The sequence below is a fragment of the Nerophis lumbriciformis genome, linkage group LG01 (genome assembly GCF_033978685.3).
Source record: "Nerophis lumbriciformis linkage group LG01, RoL_Nlum_v2.1, whole genome shotgun sequence".
In the NCBI taxonomy this organism is placed as follows: Eukaryota; Metazoa; Chordata; class Actinopteri; order Syngnathiformes; family Syngnathidae; genus Nerophis; species Nerophis lumbriciformis.
In genome coordinates this window covers 13,296,029-13,317,956 of record NC_084548.2, presented here as the reverse complement: position 1 = coordinate 13,317,956, position 21,928 = coordinate 13,296,029, and the positions used below count along the sequence as shown (strand labels likewise).

General features: G+C 40.4%; 1 protein-coding gene across 2 annotated transcripts in view; it reads left to right on the top strand.

The window, feature by feature from the left end:
• mib2 (MIB E3 ubiquitin protein ligase 2) overlaps window positions 1-21,928 on the top strand; it is a 138,813-nt gene that overhangs the window by 25,159 nt on the left and 91,726 nt on the right. The window lies entirely within an intron of this gene.

Below are 21,928 nucleotides of genomic sequence, written 5' to 3'. Positions count from 1 at the left end.
ATACACCAACTTATATTCTTGTCTTCATGAAAGAAAGGAATCTATGTGTTAAACATGCTTGTATTATCTTTAAACACCTTAACTTGTTAACAATATTAACTATATGTGTTAAACATGCTTGCATTATCTTTAAACACCTTTAACTTATTAACAATATTAACTATATGTGTTAAACATGCTTGTATTATCATTAAACACCTTTAACTTGTTAACAATATTAACTATATGTATTAAACTGGGACGGCGTGGCGCAGTGAGAGAATGGCCGTGCGCGACCCGAGGGTCCCTGGTTCAATCCCCACCTAGTACCAACCTCGTCATGTCCGTTGTGTCCTGAGCAAGACACTTCACCCTTGCTCCTGATGGGTGCTGGTTAGCGCCTTGCATGGCAGCTCCCTCCATCAGTGTGTGAATGTGTGTGTGAATGGGTAAAATGTGGAAGTAGTGTCAAAGCGCTTTGAGTACCTTGAAGGTAGAAAAGCGCTATACAAGTACAACCCATTTATTTATTTATCATTTAAACATGCTTGTATTATCATTAAACACCTTTAACTTGTTAACAATATTAACTATATGTATTAAACATACTTGTATTATCATTAAACACCTTTAATTTATTAACAATATTAACTATAAGTATTAAACAATCTTGTATTATCATTAAACACCTTTAATTTATTAACAATATTAACTATGTGTTAAACATGCTTGCATTATCATTAAACACCTTTAATTTATTAACAATATTAACTATATGTGTTAAACATGCTTGCATTATCATTAAACACCTTTAACTTATTAACAAAAACATATATTTCATAAATAAGTAAATATAAATTATATATATGAATGAGGTAGATCCCCACGACTTGATCAATTGAAAAGTAGCTCGCCTGCAGAAAAAGTGTGAGCACCCCTGATCTAACCACTAGGCCACTGAGTAGGTCTTTTCTCATATAGACAATCTCTGATGTGTTTTTGTACTAGATCTTTTGAAAACAGAAAAGCATCCCTGCTATTTAGAGGATCCTTGACTAGCATTTTTGCGACACATCCCTAAAATCACCAGACAGCGCCCTGTCATACTGAGAATATTTGACTAGTGTGCATTACGTCTTTATAACAGAACTCTGATCTGAAGATCTTTGACTTGTTTAAATGTATGCCTTTCTGATTGTATTCATGACCCTATTAGCCATTTTGGGTATATGAATGTGCACGTTTGGCAGGGCCTTGCATTGACATGTATATGTTGTCTATATGTATATATTCCGGTCAGTGTTTTATGCTGCCAAATCAGTTCATCCATGAGTGAGATCGACCAATACCAGAACCGATACTGAGCAAATGTATTAGCTGTTGATTTTTCAATGTATTTATGGTTAGTGCTATTGACAGTTTAACAATATCAACACAATATTCAAACTACTTCCTTATTCTCTTTTATTACATACAATTGTTTGAGCAAAACAAAGTAAATAGTACACAACAACTAAACAAAAGCAAAAACTACTACTATCTACTGCTCATTTAAATCCTTTTTGTTTTTTGCCCTCAAAGTCCTCCTATGTCCATGGAACTATTCCCAGAGTATGTACCGTATTTTTCGGAATATAAGTCGCACCGGAGTATAAGTCGCACCTGCCGAAAATGCATAATAAAGAAGGAAAAAAACATATATAAATCGCACTGGAGCCCGGACAAACTATGAAAAAAACTGCGACTTATAGTCCGAAAAATACGGTATATATTAACAAAAAAAAACCTCCAAAATATATTTTGAGAAAATAAAAATGGCAATCTATTCACTCTAGTATCAATCATATATACTACTCTTGGGATCGACACCACCAATTTATGGATTGTGACTGACTATAACAATGCCATCAGTTTTTGTAATATTATTTTCTCTCCAGACTTTTATTAATCGTAATTAATTTCCTGTTAATAACTGCTGTCTTTTAATTGCAACGCCATTCCATCTGCACTTCTCAAACTTTTTTTTTTTTGCTGTAAACACTTATTTTCTTGGTGTTGTTTAAAATTGGCTTAGCGTTTAGCTGAGCTATTATCAGGCCTGCTTCTGACTTTTACACACCGAGAGCTTAGTATATCCTTAGTATTGATACTGATACTGATATATAGTGTATCCCTAGTATTGATACTGATACTAAGGAATGCAGTTTATTTGCTGCAATGGAGGTGATTATAATTAGCTTAGGAGAGCAGATCCATACTGTTTATTGAGATACTTAATTAACTGCTAGCCGCTTTTTAGCTGGGGGACTAAAACTAAATACACTGTCACCCAGAGGGATCATCGTTTGTGATCGGCATTATAAGGAATTAACCTGCAAGACAAGCGGTAGAAAATGGATGGATGGCTGGATGAATGGTGATCACTTACTTTACGAAAATTAGCCAATACTGATTGGTGGTCGATCGATTGTAACATCCCTAATTCCCAGAGTCGGGACCCGGGGTGGACCGCTCGCCTGTGCATCGGTTGGGAAATCTCTGCGCTGCTGACCCATCTCCGCTCGAGATGGTCTCCTGCTGGCCCCACTATGGACTGGACTCTCACTATTATGTTAGATCCACTATGGACTGGACTTTCACAATATTATGCTAGACCAGGGGTCGGCAATCTTTACCACTCAAAGAGCCATTTTGACCAGTTTCACAAATTAAAGAAAACAATGGGAGCCACAAAAATCTTTTGAAATTTAAAATGTAATAACACTGCATACACTGCATTTTTTTGCTTTGTGGGTTTCAGGCACGCGGCCCACACCTTAATATGAAAATTGAATGTTAGTGCGGCCCGCGGGTGTTATATGAATGGCCCTTGACAGCGTCATGCTTGTCAACCCTCCCAATTTTTCCGGCAGACTACGAATTTCAGGGCAACTATTCTTTCGAACGTGCCGTGAAGGTACAGCATTTAGCGCCCACTACAACCAGCGTGCCGGTCCAGCCACACGTTGTAGGGAGCTTCTACTTGTTCACGTAAGTGACAGCAAGGCATACTTGGTCAACAGCCACACAGGTTACACTGACGGTGGCGGTATAAAAAACTTTAACACTCTTACTAATAATGCGCCACACTGTGAACCCACATCAAACAAGAATGACAAACACATTTCGGGAGAACATCTGCACCGTAACACAACATAAACACAACAGAACAAATACCCAGAATCCCATGCAGCCCTAACTCTTCCGGGCTACATTATACTCCCCCGCTACCAAACCCCGTCCACCTCAACCGACGCACGGAGGTGGGGGGGTTTGGTGGTAGCTGGGGTGTATAATGTAGCCCGGAAGAGTCAGGGCTGCATGGGATTCTGGGTATTTATTCTGTTGTGTTTATGTTGTGTTAAGGTGCAGATGTTCTCCCGAAATGTGTTTGTCATTCTTGTTTGGTTTTGGTTCAAAGTGTGTCGCATTATAAGTAAGAGTCTTAAAGTTGTTTTATATGGCCACCGTCAGTGTGGCTGTTGACCAAGTATGCCTTTCTGTCACTTGCGTGTGTAAGTAGAAGATGCATACAACAAAAGGCTGGGCTGGCACGCTGTTTGTACAGATTGTAGAGGGCGCTAAATGCTGTACCATCATGGCACGCCCTTATTATTATTGTTAGGATGAAAATCGGAGAATATTAATCCCGGGAGTTATCTGCAAGAGGCACCGAAATCCAGAAATCTCCCGGGAAAATTGGGAGGGTCGGCAAGTATGCAGCTGAGCCGCATCAGAGTGATCAAAGAGCCGCATGCCGGAGCCGCGGGTTGCCGACCCATGTGCTAGACCCACTCGACGTCCATTGCACCGGTCTCCCCTACGGGGGGCGGTCACCCACATCTGCGGTCCTCTCCAAGGTTTCTCATTGTCATCCCACTGGGTTTAGTTTTTCCTTGCCCTGATGTGGGATCTGAACCAAGGATGCCGTTGTGGCTTGTGCAGCCCTTTGAGACTTTTGTGATTTAGGCCTATATAAATAAACATTGATTGATTGATTGATTTAATTGTATACAAAATTATAATTAAAGTGAAGGGAGATGTGCGACCCTTTAAAAAATGTGCCCCCAGAATAAACGATTTAAAAACAGGATGTGACGAGCCAAAAAGAGGCCTAAAATAGAAAATGGATACTCTTATTTTAGCCCCTTTTCAAATGTCTTATTTACTCAGGCCCTGTATTGATTTTCTCAAAGTCCTCTGGCCAACAGACATTACTGACATAAACCAGTTCCAGCCGCCCTATTTTTTTTTTTTTTTTTAGACATTGAGTGAGCCTCACGTGTGCAGATTGTACATTGCACAAAGTACTTGGAGTCAGTGGCATCGATATTGTAAACACAACAACAGCCACTTCTCATTAGACGTGTGTGTGTGCATAAAAGCATGTGATGCTGATACATTTTTCCATTTTGGGACGACTCACTGATTATTTATCAGCGTGCGCGGCCAGCCCTGCTCGCTGGTGGCTTCTGTCGAGAATGACAAATATGTCATTGTGTGTGTTGCAACATTTGACAAGGATGTATGTGAGTGTGTGTCATCTTGGCATTGACGCGCTAACACCAGAACCTGTTTAATCACTTGAGAGCAGGCAGGCAGCGGTGTTCGAAGGGTCTGCGTTCATGATTGGCCACACCCAAGCCGTCCATCATCTGAAATAGTTAACTGTTAAATATACTGAAATCGTGGTCTGTTTTTGATGCAATTGATGTTCCTTGTGACGACATCCTGCAGCCACGAACACACTCCTAATAATTATTAATGCTGTACAGAAGAAAACAGAGACTAGTTACGTACATGCGGCGGAAGAATACATATTGGTTCTTAAGGGTTAGTTGGCAAACAAAATGCGTGCCTGTGTGTGTTTGTGTGGTGTGTGTTGTGGATAAACACCTGTCTTGTTGATGTTTATGTGTATGGAGGAGGTTGCTCTGCAGATGACAGAAGTCGGTCCATCTGTTGTTCTGGGCCGAGAGCGGTAATCCTCCACCTCTTTAACCCTCGGTCCCACACACACCCTCACACACGCACGCATGCGCACACAGAGGCAGCAACATAGGTCAGGGCCGCCTTCCAACCCACAAAAAGTAGAGTGAATACTAAACATTTGACAGATGACCTTAGGGATGCTTAAAATCATGGTTTGGCAACACCTCAGCATAACAATTACAATCTTTTTTTAATACAGTATGACAGTGCAGACTAAATCCATCTGTTTTGTAGTTTGTATGAATGAACTGAAATAATTATGGATGAACAGTATTTTTTTTTCCAAGACTGACACCGATAACTTGAATATATTTAGCATTTTTAAAGGGGAGCATTATCACAATTTCAGAATGGTTAAAACCATTAAAAATCAGTTCCCAGTGGCTTATTATATTTTTCGAAGTTTTTTCATAATTTTACCTATCACGCAATATCCCTAAAAAAAGCTTCAAAGTGCCTGATTTTAACCATCGTTCTATACACCCGTCCATTTTCCTGTGACGTCACATAGTGATGCCAACACAAACAAACATGGCGGAAAGAACAGCAAGCTATAGCGACATTAGCTCGGATTCAAACTCGGATTTCAGCGGCTTAAGCGCTTTAACAGATTACGAATGTATTGAAACGGATGGTTGTAGTGTGGAGGCAGGTAGCGAAAACGAAATTGAAGAAGAAACTGAAGCTATTGAGCCATATCGGTTTGAACCGTATGCAAGCGAAACCGACGAAAACGACACGACGGCCAGCGAAACGGGAGAAAGCGAGGAGGAATTCGGCGATCGCCTTCTAACTAACGATTGGTATGTGTTTGTTTGGCATTAAAGGAAACTAACAACTATGAACTAGGTTTACAGCATATGAAATACATTTGGCAACAACATGCACTTTGAGAGTGCAGACAGCCCAGTTTTCATCAATTAATATATTCTGTAGAAATACCCTCATCCGCACTCTTTTCCTGAAAGCTGATCTGTCCAGTTTTGGAGTTGATGTCAGCAGGCCAGGGAAGCTAGGGTCGATGGGAGCCAAGACATCCAGGGGGTTTAGCTCGCTCGTCTGCGGGAACAAACTGCCACCATTGCTTGCCGTGCTACCGAGGTCCTTTGTCCCTGAATTGCTCACACACTCCGGCAGATTCAATGGGGGTCTGGCGGCAGATTTCTTTGACTTTATCGTTGGAAATGCATCTGCTTTGAGTGTCGCAGGATATCCACACATTGTTGCCATCTCTGTCGTAGCATAGCTTTCGTCGGTAAAGTGTGCGGAACAAACGTCCAATTTCTTGCCACCTTTGCATCTTTGGGCCACTGGTGCAACTTTGCAACTTGAATCCGTCCCTGTTCGTGTTGTTACACCCTCCGACAACACACCGACGAGGCATGATGTCTCCAAGGTACGGAAAACAGTCGAAAAAACGGAAAATAACAGAGCTGATTTGACTCTGTGTTTGTAATGTGTTTGAGAAAATGGCGGATTGCTTCCCGATGTGACGCCACGTTGTGACGTCATCGCTCCGAGAGCGAATATTAGAAAGGCGTTTAATTCGCCAAAATTCACCCATTTAGAGTTCGGAAATCGGTTAAAAAAAATATGGTCTTTTTTCTGCAACATCAAGGTATATATTGACGCTTACATAGGTCTGGTGATAATGTTCCCCTTTAAACTTAGATTTAACTGTAGTGTGTGCAAATCTGGAGGTAAAAAAGACTCAAACAAAGATGGTAATTAAAAACTTGTAACTGTAGATTTGTCATTTTCAGGGCTTTCTTTTCTTTTTTTAAAATTTAATTTAGTTTATTTATTTATTCATTTTTCAGGGCTTTCAATCGATCGCAACTGGACTGTATGGTTTGTATTAGAAGACAATTCGCCGCTCATCTGAGTAGGCTTTATCAGTTTGTGCTCATAGACTTAAATTGGTCAGATCTATTCTAGCGGCTGGTACCAAAACCGCCTTGCCTGGGCAAGGATGGTTTCGCCCTATCGTGTTCACTACGAAACCATTCTTGCCCAGGCAAGTATTTAGGGTTTTGGCACCAGCCGCTAGACTAGATAGTTAAAAAGTTAAAGTTAAAGTACCAATGATTGTCTCACACACACACTAGGTGTGGCGAAATTTGTCCTCTGCATTTGACCCATCCCCTTGTTCACCCCCTGGGAGGTGAGGGGAGCAGTGGGCAGCAGCGGTGCCGCGCCCGGGAATAATTTTTGGTGATTTAAGCCCCAATTCCAACCCTTGATGCTGAGTGCCAAGGAGGGAGGTAATGGGTCCCATTTTTATAGTCTTTGGTATGACTCGGCCGGGGTTTGAACTCACAACCTACCGATCTCAGGGCGGACACTCTAACCACTAGGCCACTGAGTAGGTCTGTAGATCTGATCAATCTAAGTCTATCAGCACGAACTGATGAATCCTACCCGGATGAGCGGCAAAACCTCTTCTAAGACAAACCAAACAGTCCAGTTGCAATTGATTGAATGCCCTGAGATGACAATGACCTGAATAAATGAGAACATTCATATACATAGATTTGTCCTAATTAGGGATGTTATGAAAAACTATTAGTGATAAACCCCCGACAGTTAGGCATTAAAGTTTTCAAATCAACATTTTTGAAAAACTATGATTAATAGCTAGGGATGTCCGATAATGGCTTTTTGTCGATATCCAATATTCCGATATTGTCCAACTCTTTAATTACAGATACCGATATCAACCGATACCGATAACAACCGATGCCTATATCAACCGATATATGCAGTCGTGGAATTAACACATTATTATGCCTAATTTGGACAACCAGGTATGGTGAAGATAAGGTACTTTTTTTCAAACATTTATAAAATAAATTTTCTTGAATAAAAAAGAAAGTAAAACAATATAAAAACAGTTACATAGAAACTAGTAATTAATGAAAATGAGTAAAATTAACTGTTAAAGGTTAGTACTATTAGTGGACCAGCAGCACGTACAATCATGTGTGCTTACGGACTGTATCCCTTGCAGACTGTATTGATATATATTGATATATAATGTAGAAACCAGAATATTATGAGTGTGAATGAGTGTAAATGGGGGAGGGAAGTTTTTTGGGTTGGTGCACTAATTGTAAGTGTATCTTGTGTTTTTATGTTGATTTAATAAAAAAAAAAAAACGATACCGATAATAAAAACCCCCCGATAATTTCCGATATTACATCTCTATTAATAACTGCACTTTGATAAATTCATGGACTGACTGGCACCAGCATGTCTAACATGAAAACAAGAGACATTAAGGTCTTTCCCAATTAAGAAAGGACACCCTCCCATTCAAACATGTACAAACACTTTTCTTTCTGAGTAACTAAGCTATTTAATTGTGCACGTTGAACCTACAAGCTGTGCTTTCTTATAATAATAACCGTGTGATCGTTCTATACCAGACCGAGGTGTTCAAGGACCGCTGGACAGAGTAGGATGCGACAATGAAAGACAGAAATAAATAATAATTATTATAGACTCTATTTGTTACGCACAATCGCCATTTGTTCCCACTGTTAGGTCTGGTGAGCTCAGGGGAAGTTTGGGGTGCTTGATTTGTTCACCCTGACCTACCTACAGCCCAGTAAAAGTAACCTTACCTGCATTGCAGAGTACCCTTTCACACAGCTTCGTTTGGCGTCTGATACTACCTCAGTAGTGGGTAAAAAATGCCAGTTTTGACCTAGTCCCATACAGAACAGCAGTACACTGTAAACAATTTTACTGTAAATTCACAGCAAATTACTGGCTAATAACTGCATTACTTTCAAAGTAACATTTACAGTAATTTATTGCCAAATATCTTTACAACAATTTACTGTAGCTGCATAGCTGTGATTTTACAGTTAATTACAACTTTCAAAACGTAAACAACTAAATGCTGTCACTCCAGTTATAATTGCATTATTAATTACAATACAATTACAACTACGGTATATGCTGTAACTTGACAACTGTAATTCATACCACCACCTACTGTGCAACATAGTCTACGGAACCCCTTGAAAGACAAATCCGTTCGAAACTATCATTGGTTGTGATATTACAGAGGACTATCATTACAGTATTTTACTGTGAAATAACAATGGCTAAAAATATTAGTTTTATTATTATTATTAAAAATTTAAATATTAGAGTGTTGTATTTTTACAGCCCTCTGTTGAAATGTTACAGTACATGTTGATTACAGTGTAAAAGGTGGTTTAAACATTACAATAGCAAAAAGGCTATGTTTCAAAATGAAGAACAGAAAAAAGATTTAAAAATGTGTCCTTCTAAAAATGATGTTAGGTTACCGCTACTATATTTATCCCTAGAAAAGGACTGACTGCTGAATCTATTTTAGCACAGGGAATTATTTTGGTTTCTTTCATTCTGCCACCTTGAAGACTTATCGAGCCTGTTGTTGGTTTTAAAAGGACAGCACATACGGTAGTTGCTTTTGACTAAATTAATTCTCGTGTTTGAACACACAAACACACACACACACATACACACAGACGTAATAACTTTGAAAGAATATTGGTTGATGACTTTGATGATTCAGTGTGGAGTAGTGGAGACGATGTCACACAGGCAGTGACCATCTGTCAGCTTGAGAGTTACAAACTGCAAATTAACATATTTGTTATGATGCCATTTAGGGCATTAAAAAATGTTTTTATAACAAGATCTAAATGCAACTAAATGGACATTGGCCCACAACCTTTTGTGTGGGAAGCTTGAACATATATATATCTTTAATTTTATATTTGTCAGTGCCAGTCTTAGCCTGTTTGTCTTTGCATGCCCATGGCAGCTATTCTTTGACTTGTTCACGGACACACAACTCACAGTTGGTAGCGTGTTCAAAGTGTGTGCGTGTTTGTGTGTATTGTGTGGTTAGTAAAAAAAGTTATTTCCCCAACAAAACCCAAGTGGAGGAGTTCAAGTACCTCGGAGTCTTGTTCACGAGTGAGGGAAGAGTGGATTGTGAGATCGACAGGCGGATCGGTGCGGCGTCTTCAGTAATGTGGACGCTGTATCGATCCGTTGTAGTGAAGACGGAGCTGAGCCGGAAGGCAAAGCTCTCAATTTACTGGTCGATCTACGTTCCCATCCTCACCTATGGTCATGAGCTTTGGGTTATGACCGAAAGGACAAGATCACGGGTACAAGCGGCCGAAATGAGTTTCCTCCGCCGGGTGGCGGGGCTCTCCCTTAGAGGTAGGGTGAGAAGCTCTGTCATCTGGGGGGAGCTCAAAGTAAAGCCGCTGCTCCTCCACATCGAGAGGAGCCAGATGAGGTCTGGATGCCACCCGAGCGCCTGCCTAGAGAGGTGTTTAGGGCAAGTCCGACCAGTAGGAGGCCACGGGGAAGACCCAGGACACGTTGGGAAGACTACGTCTCCCGGCTGGCCTGGGAACGCCTCGGGATCCCCCGGGAGGAGCTGGACGAAGTGGCTGGGGAGAGGGAAGTCTGGGCTTCCCTGCTTAGGCTGCTGCCCCGCGACCCGACCTCGGATAAGCGGAAGAAGATGAAAAACAGAATACAAGATAGTGGCTCGAAACTAGGTTGTTATTCGTCCTTGAGGGCCAAATTTATGGGCAATATACTAATTTATCTAAATAAATTTAATGAAGAGGTTTGATATTATTGTCAGGATCCACCATAGCAGACATGTCCTGCCTTTATCCATCCACACTCAATGCCCGGAGCTGAACTGAAGCAGCTTGACAGCGCTTCTCTTTGCATGCCAAAATGTTAAATGACTTACTTACTTACTTAGGCCTTAATATTCCCTGAGGAACATAGGCCGCCGACGAAGGCCTTCCATCCATTCCGGTCTTGTGCCCTTCGGTCGAGTTGTTGCCATGACAGCCCCTCAGCCCTCATCACCTGTTCCATGCTTCTTCTCCAGGTTGTTCTTGGTCTCCATCTGTTTCTTTTTCCCTGTGGGTTCCATGTTAGTGCCTGTTTGGTGATTGATTTATTGGGTTTTCTGAGTGTGTGGCCTATCCAGCTCCACTTCCTTCTTCTGATTTGCAGTTCCACTGGTTCTTGTTTGGTGAGTTCCCACAGGTTGGCATTGGTGATGGTGTCTGGCCAGTAGACTCCTAGGACCCGATGGAGGCAACGGTTTACGAATGTCTGTAGTTTAGTGAGTCTGCTATTTGTGGTTTTCCATGTTTCTGATCCGTACAGCAGGATGGATTTGACATTTGAGTTTAATATTTTCAGTTTGGTTTTGAGAGAAATGTTTTTTGCTCTCCATATTTTGTTTAGTATGTTGAATGACGGCAGCACGGTGGAAGAGGGGTAGTGCGTCTGCCTCACAATACGAAGGTCCTGAGTAGTCCTGGGTTCATGTTTGCATGTCCTCCCGAGCACATCACCCCAGTCCTGGCCTCACTCCACTGACTCCCTGTCCGTCACCGTATTGATTGATTTTAAATTACTTTTAATTGTTTTTAAATCCCTAAATGGTCTGGCCCCACAATACCTGACCGAGCTGCTGCATCATCATACCTCGTCTAGAGCCTTAAGGTCAGCTGACCAAATGCTTTTGGCGGTCCCCAGATCCAGGCTAAAGACCAGAGGGGACAGAGCCTTTTCCGTTGCCGCCCCTAAGCTCTGGAACAGCCTTCCCCTCCACATTAGGTCAGCCCAGAGCCTGGGGGTCTTCAAAACCCTCCTTAAAACCTACCTATTCTCGCTGGCCTTTGACCTGAGCTGAGTCCGCCCACTAGGCCACCATTTCTAGTCCCCCCCACCCCTTCGCTTTAGTTTTTAGTTTTCAATTGGTCGCACTTTTATTATTATTATTTTTATTCTGCAAATGTTTACTTTTTATTCGACCCCTTTTACCGTACTGCATTTGCACTATCTTGTTCAGCACATTCATTGGTTATGTTCTTTGTTTGGGTTTTTTGTTTTGTTTAGTTTTTTGCTCTATGCTTTTTTAACCTGTAAAGCACTTTGGTTCAATTTAAAAGTTGTTGAAAACGTGCTATATAAATAAAGTTGACTTGACTTGACTTGACTCCCCGTGACTGCGTGGGTTCCCTCCAGGTACACCGGCTTCCTCCCACCTCCAAAGAGATGCACTTGGAGATAGGTTGATTGGCAACACTAAAATTGGCCCTAGTGTGTGAATGTGAATGTGAATGTTGTCTGTCTATCTGTGTTGGCCCTGCAATGAGGTGGCGACTTGTCCAGGGTGTACACCGCCTTCCGCCCGATTGTAGCTGAGATAGGCTCCAGCACCCCTCGCGACTGCGAAGGGAATAAGCTGTAGAAATGGATGGATGGATGGATGGAAGGATGTTGAATGATGTTCTTGCTTTCCCTATTCTGGATTTGACATCTTCATCTGCCCCTCCATCTACACTGATTATGCTCCCCAAGTATGTAAAACTGACTACCTCCTCTAATTGATTATGGTCCATTGTTATTGGTGTATTGTTCTTGTTATTGATACGCATGACCTTTGTTTTTTGTGAATTGATCTTAAAGGGGAACATTATCACAATTTCAGAAGGGTTAAAACCATTAAAAATCAGTTCCCAGTGACTTATTTTATTTTTCGAAGTTTTTTTCAAAATTTTACCCATCACGCAATATCCCTAAAAAAAGCTTCAAAGTGCCTGATTTTAACCATCGTTATATACACCCGTCCATTTTCCTGTGACGTCACATAGTGATGCCAATACAAACAAACATGGCGGATAGAACAGCAAGGTATAGCGACATTAGCTCGGATTCAGACTCGGATTTCAGCGGCTTAAGCGAAATTGAAGAAGAAACTGCAGCTATTGAGCCATATCGGTTTGAACCGTATGCAAGCGAAACCGACGAAAACGACACAACAGCCAGCGACACGGGAGAAAGCGAGGACGAATTCGGCGATCGCCTTCTAACCAACGATTGGTATGTGTTTGTTTTTAAGTGTTGTAATGTTTTTAAGCTAAATTATTGGTAAACACAGTTTATGTATAATAATTTACGTAAAACCGCGAGTAATGAATAAAGTTTTCATCAATTAATATATTTTGTAGACATACCCTCATCAGCTCTCTTTTCCTGAAAGCTGATCTGTCCAGTTTTGGAGTTGATGTCAGCAGGCCAGGGAAGCTAGGGTCGATATTCTTCTCGTGATCATCTGCGGTGGCATAAGGGACGGTAGAAGCGGTGTGAGCCAAGACATCCAGGGGGTTTAGCTTGCTCGTCTGCGGGAACAAACTGCCGCCATTGCTTGCCGTGCTACCGAGGTCCTTTGTCCCTGAATAGCTCACACACTCCGGCAGATTCAATGGGGGTCTGGCGGCAGATTTATTTGACTTTATCGTTGGAAATGCATCTGCTTTGAGTGTCGCAGAATACCCACACATTCTTGCCATCTCTGTCGTAGCATAGCTTTCGTCGGTAAAGTGTGCGGAACAAACGACTGACCATTTTCGTCGGCTTTCCCCACACCCTCGTATTTTGAACAAATTTCGTCCAATTTCTTGCCACTTTCGCATCTTTGGGCCACTGGTGCAACTTGAATCCGTCCCTGTTTGTGTTGTTACACCCTCCGACAACACACCGACGAGGCATGATGTCTCCAAGGTACGGAAAACAGTCGAAAAAACGGAAAATAACAGAGCTGATTTGATTAGGTGTTTGTAATGTGTTTGAGAAAATGGCGGATTGCTTCCCGAGAGCGAATAATAGAAAGGCGTTTAATTCGCCAAAATTCACCCATTTAGAGTTCGGAAATTGGTTAAAAAAAATATATGGTCTTTTTTCTGCAACATCAAGGTATATATTGACGCTTACATAGGTCTGGTGATAATGTTCCCCTTTAAGCCCAAGAAATGCAGCAGCTCTTTGTAGTTTTTGTGATTTGTCCTGCATCTGACTCTCACAAATATTATTACGGTGAGTAAATGAGGCTAAACTGCCATTTTTCATAGAAAATGGTAAATAAGCAGCCTGCTTCCACCCACCTCTTGTTTTTACCCGTTTGAGCAGATGCCTCTAATACCAGTAAGGTATTTGTAATCTTTATAGGCATTCAAGGTAAAACGTCAGACGTGTTTAAAAACATAAAAAAGGCTCTCCAGGAGGGAAATGTATACTAAACACTCGAACAGGAAGTGAAAGTCTGCAGGCTGTTAATAGAAACTAAAAGCAAAACGTAGTGAGTGGTTGCTACCGAAACCAACATTTTCACATCCTTTAAAGATTAACTGTTAATAAATGTCTTAAAGGTCCCATATTATACGTATTTTAACAATTTTTAAAAAGTCCCAGCGGTCCAACAATTTTGGAAGTTTGTTGATCACAATCTAGCCTCAATGCTGGAATTTAAAAAAACAAAAAAACTATTTAAGGGTCGGATGTCCAATTCAGATATTTTTGCAGAGTCCGATCTTTTTACTTAGTCGTTCATATTACAAAAAAATGCGATGTCTAATGTGAATGCAATCTGACCTACATGCAAACATGACATCACATTTACGGAAGGAAACACGGCTTCAATTCTAGTAGGTCCAATTTGTGGCAATTTCAAGGCTTTTGTGCAATCAAAGTCAACATTTTCTGAATTGAATTATAGCGCGTAGCCCATTGAGAAGCAAGAGGGCAAGCAGTTTGGCTGCAGGACATTTTACTTCCACGTCTACTCCGAAGAGCACGTGGGCTAGTGGTGGAACCTTCATGTGAAATATTATTTTCACCTGGTTTCTGGTCATTTGTCAACTATTTATTTTGTTACTGTCTATTTTAGCAAAGATTTATGACGCCTATCGTTTTTTGATGACGTTCTGGTCGGAGAAATGCGACCGGCGCGCGGGAGCGTTTAACCTGCAGTCGCATCGCATACATATCCGATTTATATCTACATACGAAAAAGGCCTGGTTCGGATATAAAAAAAAGTCAGAATTGTACTGTTCACATTGCCGTAAAAAATTGATACAGATTGCATTTGGGCAAAAAAAATGAGAAGGGACCTGCAGTGTGAACGAGACTTCAGTGAGCCTTATTGAGAACACCCCGTTTTGTATGTCTGTGGCTTTAATGCTAATTTGTTTTTTTTGTTTTTTTATCTCAGTGTTATTGTGCATTTAATCTATGTTTTACATACTGACTGTAACTGCACTTGTACAAAGTACTTGATGTAATATATCACAGACAACAATGCAACATTAAAGAGTGGGACGATAGTACACATTCGTTAGCAACACTAGAATAGCTATGTGAGGAGAACAAGTTGCTGATTTAGCATGTTTTCCCACTTACAAGGCATGTAGAAGTCTGTAATATTTATAGTAGGTACTCTTCAACGATGAGTGACAGAATCAAAAACAAAAATCCAGAAAATCACATTGAATGATTTTTAAGTCATTAATCAGCATTTTGTTGCATGACATAAATATTCGATATGTCAGGCAAACATAACTTAATATTTGGTACAGAAACCTTTGTTTGCAATTAAAGAGATTATATGTGTCCTGTAGTTCTTGACCAGCTTTGCACATAGCAGGGATTTTGGCACACTCCTCCATACAGATTTTTTCCAGATCTTTCAGGTTGTGGCGCTGTCGCAGGGCAATACGGACCTTCAGCTCTCTCCAAAGATTTTTCATTTGGGTTCAGGTCTGGAGACTGGCTAAACCACTCCAGGACCTTTTAGATGCTTCCTTTAGAGCTAGACTTTAGTTGCCCTGGTTGTGTGTTTCGGGTCGTTGTTATGCTGGAAGACTCAGCCACCACCCATATCCAATGCTCTTATTATTATTATCTTATTATATGTTGGTCAATATCTCGCAATACATGGCCCCATCCATCCTCCATTCAATACGATGCAATCATCCTGTCCTCTTTGCAGAAAAGCATCTCCAAAGAATGATGTTGACACCTCCGTGCTTTACGGTTGGGATGGTGTTCTTGGGATTGCACTCATCCTTCTTCCTCCAAACACAGAATTTAGACCACAAAGCTCTATCTTTGTCTCATCCGACAGCATGACCTTCTCTCATTGTTCCTCTGGATCTTCCCGATGGTCATTGGCAAACTTCAAACGGGCCTTGACATGAGCTGGCTTGAGCAAGGGGATCTTGTGTGCGCTGCAAGATTTGAATCCATGACGGCGTAGTGTGTTACTGATCGTTTTCTTTGAGACTGTGGTCAAAGTTCTCTTCCGGTCGTTGACCAGCTCCTGCTGTGTAGTTCTGGGTGGATCCCTCACCGTTCTCATGATCATTGAAGCTCCACGAGGTGAGATCTTGAATGGAGCCCTAGGCTGAGGGAGATTGACTGTCTTGAACTTCTTCCATTTTCTAACAATTGCGCCAACAGTTGCTGCCTTCTCACCAAGCTGCTTGCTTATTGTTCTGTAGTCCATTCCAGCCCTGTGCAGGTAAACAATTGTATCTCTGATGTCCTTACACAGCGGTCTGGTTTTGGCCATGGTGGAGAGCTTGGAGTCTGTTTGATTGCTAGTGTGGACAGGTGTTTTTATACAGATAACTATTTCAAACATGTGCAATTACTACGGGTAATAAGCGTAGAGCAGAAGGATTTCCTAAAGAAACACTAAAAGGTCTGTGAGAGCAGGAATTCGTATTGGTTTGTAGGTGTTAAAATATGTGTCATGCAATGTTCCCTCTAATTTTTCATGTGTGTGAGCAAACGCAAAAACTCCCTGAGCATTCAGTGGAGCCCATGTGAGCAACATCAGACGTGCACACTGTGGCTACACCAGCAGCACACCTGTCCCAAACCTGACTAAATAACAAGTTAAATCTCCATCCATCCATCCATTTTCTACCGCGTGTCCCTTTTGGGGTCGTGGGGGTTGCTGGAGCCTATCTCAGCTGCATTCGGGCGGAAGGCGGGGTACACCCTGGACAAGTCCCCACCTCATCGCAGGGCCAACACAGATAGACAGACAACATTCTCTTATTATTATAATCAAATGACAGCGGTCATTTCCATGAGGTTATTGTGTTTAGGCCCACTTACAATGACAATAACAAAAAATATTGTTTTTCATCAACTGTGTACTTGTATTGTTTGTTTGGGTGGAGGTCCTGCTTTGGAAATAATTTGTACCCCTTTCAGACATTGCATTTAGTTCCCATTAAACATTCACATGTTGCACAATGAGATGTAAGCAGGGGATCATGTGTACATTCTTGCAACTTCCTGTTTGTAAAAAATATATTTTTATTAGTATTTATTTAATATACTAACAGCATTTCATGATTAATATTTATAAATTAAGATTCATAATAAAGGACACTAGAATAAGCACACATTTGATTGGTAAATCATAGTGTAACGACCTGGAATTACACTTTATGTGTGGTGTTGGAGTTTTCCGACTTTTTGTGTGGCTGTAAACGCATCAACTAAGTGCCATATGTGCATGTGTTGGCGCAAGTGAGAAAGAGCGAGCGGCTGCTGTCGATATAACAAAGTTGCTTTTGGTCTGGTTTGTACTGCAGAAAATGACCAGTTTTGCTAGATATAATTTTTTTTACTAATGTTTTGGTGATGTGTTTATGGCCGACAATAAAGAGTTTTGCTCAGTAAAGTGATGGATGGAATTCATGTCCTCAAAGCGTCTCGACAGACGTTACAATATTTGAACAATGATGACGAAAACTGTTTTCTCTGTCGTGTCCGTGTCATGTCGAAAATTGTTATGCGCTTATTTTTTTATTTGATTTTGTGCGTGGCATAGATTTGCCGTGCGCAGAGGACGCTTGAGAAGTGCGCAATTGCACAGGCGCGCACCTTAGAGGGAACATTGGTGTCATGCAATAAAATGTTTTAATGATTAATGACTTAAAAAAAACATATGATGTAATTATTTCTGGATTTTTGTTTTTTCTGTCACTCACCATTGAAGAGTATATATGATAAAGATTACAGAATTCTAAATTCTGTGGGGAAAACCTGCAAAATCAGCAGTGTATCATTTTCCTCATTGTATGGGAGCTACAGTGCTAACATTACACTCATATTTTAACAGCAACACCATGCTCGGTTAGCCTTTGCACTGACTAAATAAAATGATAAAACTTACAGCACCCACATCTGCTGCTGACTGACTGATAGCTGACAGAACTCACTTCAGAACTTTATTTTAAGATGAGTAGCGAAGCCTCTTTTTCAAAAAAAATTTCATTTTAATTTTAAATCAAAGTTGTCCTGGGTAAAGCGATGGGTGTATACATGGGTTAAGATGGGGTATCATGCCCATGAGGAAGAATTATTAGTATTAAAATTTTCAAAAATTAAGCAAACCGATAAGGGAGATGATTAATTGTTGTCATGTTCAGTGCTCACAAACTGATTGTAGGGAAAGAAAATACTATTATGACAACATTTTTAAAAGTACATTTTGTATAACCGGTGACTTAAAGGGGACCTATGGTGATTTTGGTCTACATTTATAACACTTGCTTGTTATCTAAATAATATGTATTGGATATGCTTTGGTGTATATTATGTTTAAAATTGTGCTCCAGAGTACAACTAGGGATGGGACTCGAAAACTGGTTCTTTTTTAGAACTGACTCTCAGTGTTTTGATTGGTAATAATAGGTAATAATAGGAACAATTTCCCTTGTAGATCAATAAAGTTGGTCTAAGTCTAAGTCTAATTTTATGGAATATTGTGTCTATTTCTACAATAGACTATTAATTGTATTATTATATTGTAGTTATTTTCAAAAAGGTATTTTTCTGGGGTATCCTTGAGTCCTGTCCCTGCCCCGGCACTCCATAGAGGTTGTCGGCCTCTTAAGACCTCGCTGTTGAGTTTGTACCTTTAAGTTTTTTCTAAACTAAAAAAGGCAACTCTGATTAACTTGTTATCCCCATATATATTTTTGAGAGTCTGCAAGATATTCGATTGTAGAGGCGTTCCCAGATTGCGAATGAAACCACGTGCAAAATGTGCACTGTTAAATTATATATTTTGAAGTCATTACCCCAATTGTTTTCCCATACATGGTCAAAAATAAACTTCATAAACATTATATAGATTCACCTGGTCACATCATTAGGTATGGCTCACATCCAGAGGTAGGAATCTTTGGGCACCTCATGATTCTATTCTAAATCGATTTATATATCTATAAATATTATATTGTATACTATTATATAGTTATTATACTGTATGTTATTTTCACATTCAAGCTTGGTTAGCGCCGCAGCTAGCATAGCTTGTACACCCCTCCTACGTGTGTGTCCGCGCTAACCCAGATAACACAGCCTTAAAGGAATGATAGATAATGTTTCTCCTTAGGTTAGTTAGAACCAAAACTAGAACGGGCGTTTAGAGAACTTTAGCATTAATGCTGCATTATTGAACAGTCTATTACTTTATTTAACATATATAAACAATAGATGTTTGGACATTTGTCCATCGATTTATAAATCTCACACGATTGGTTAGTTAGAACCAAACCTAGAACGGACGTTTAGAGAACTTTAGCATTAATGCTGCATTATTGAACAGTCTATTACTTTTGACGGAGGCAGATAATTACATATATCCATATTTGTGTGTTACTTCTTTATTTTCATAGTCATATTACAAAACAGCTAGTGTTTTTTACTTGTTATCTTTTGGTTGTCTGCAAGTACTGTGTGCCAACTTTGAGGAATGTGAAGGGGGAGATCTTCTCTGCTTCTCGTCTAAAACCGACTTTAGATAATAAACAAAAGGGACCTGGAGTGAGCTGGGAGAGAGGGGGAGTAGTAATAAATTATTTCTCTTATCTTTCCCTTTGCTCAGCTGTGGAGTAAGAGGGACAAGTAGGGTGGGGGCAAGAGAGACGATATAGAAAATAAGTTTTCCGTATGGGAGTTTAGACCAATTTAGCTGTGCGAGTGAGCGCTTCTGTACGGGATTTGGTCTCAAGTTTATTTCCAAAGGCTTTGGAAATAAAATGACAAAATACCTATTCTGTCTCTGGTGGTTCTTCTACTCAGCTTTGTGTGTCATCAAAAGAGCTTGGGAGTGACCAGCAACTTGAATTCCCTGGGAGGAACAACTGGTCAAAACGCAACACTTTATTTAACATATATAAGTAATGCATGTTTGGACATTTGTCCATCAATTTATAAATCTCACACGGTCTAATCGTGATGCGTTGGTGGACGATAATTTTTTCCCACATTTAATAGGTACACAAGCCCCGGTTTGACTCTACATAAATAAAAGCAGCCTTTAGCAGCATTTATGTCACTACATGTTGCACATCGGTTATTATGCACATACCACAATTAGATGGAAAAAAAAATACTTTGTCTTAGCTTTTTTTGGTGTTTCTTCATAGCCTAAAGAGCTTTGCTTATATGTCCAAATAGGTACGTCCTCGTAGCTGTGATGTTACGACGTAGCCAGATTACAAAACCCCGCCAGCACAGGCATTCAAAACTCACGCCCAAATGCATGAAACTTACAATTTGATGCTTTGCCATTGTTTAACATGAGTATCTGACATTGTAACAACATGTATAAGTCAGAAAAGATGAAAATCCCCTTTAAGTTGTCTTTCCCTTTGCCTCTTGCCTCTCGGAAGAGTAGCAAATAAATATATATAATTTCCTGTGTTAGTATACCACACGGACACTTACCCTAATGTTGTGTTGTGTGCCCAAATTCCAACTTTCTACCCACAGCATGTTTTTTGTAACATGCATGAAGGGTTACAAGAAAATAGGTGTAGACTGCAACAAAAGTTGATTCAAATATATCCATATATTCCAAAGGCAACTTAGAGTAGATTGCAACAAAAGTTGAATATTCAAAGGCAACTCAACCCAAACTACCTAATGAATTCTCCAAAGTGGGCTGGCTCAGGGTGGAGGACAGAGTAAAACAACTTGCACTGAGCCTAGTCTATAAAATCCGCTACACCTCCCTGATACCGAAGTACATGTCAAACTACTTCCTTAACGCAAATGACCGCCATAACCACAACACCAGGGGGAGCTCCACAAACCACGTTAAACCCAGATTCCGATCTAACAAAGGTCTTAACTCATTCTCTTTCTATGCCACATCAATGTGGAATGCGCTCCCAACAGGTATAAAAGAAAGGGCATCTCTATCCTCCTTCAAAACCGCACTAAAAGTACAGCTCCAGGCAACTTCAACCCTAAACTAACACCCTCCCCGGATTGTTAATAATCAAATGTAAACAATCAAATGTAGATACTTATCTTATGCCTTCTGATCTCTCTCTCTCTCTCTCTCTATGTCCACTACATGCTGTACATATCCTACCAAGTCAGACCTACACTGATTCAATATCCATTTCTCTGTTCTCAATTGTTGATGATGATAACAACCAAACCTAACCCCCACCCCTCCACACCCCGAATTGTAAATAATGTAAATAATTCAATGTATACACCCTGATGATTATCTTGTGTGATGACTGTATTATGATGATAGTATATATGATCGTATATATCTGTATCATTAAGTGGACCCCGACTTAAACAAGTTGAAAAACTTATTCGGGTGTTACCATTTAGTGGTAAATTGTACGGAATATGTACTTCACTGTGCAACCTACTAACAAAAGTCTCAATCAATATCAATTGATTGTTGTGCTATAATATTTTCCTCTGTATAGAGTCACTTTAAAATGGCAAAGGGGTGGGGAAAGTGGCACATCCCGTTCTTAGTACAAACAACTGGCTGAGGTGCGGCGGATAGATCTCCTGGGTGGTCTCCAGATTCTTAGATAAGTTTGCAGTCTATATTCCTGACTGGGGGTTTTTCCATAAATAGATATCACCTCCTGAACTTAAGTCATGAGTCAAGAGTGTGAATGTGGGAGATTTCTGTAGTCATAGCGAGAGTGTTGCAAATCATACATTTGTAGGTTAATGGT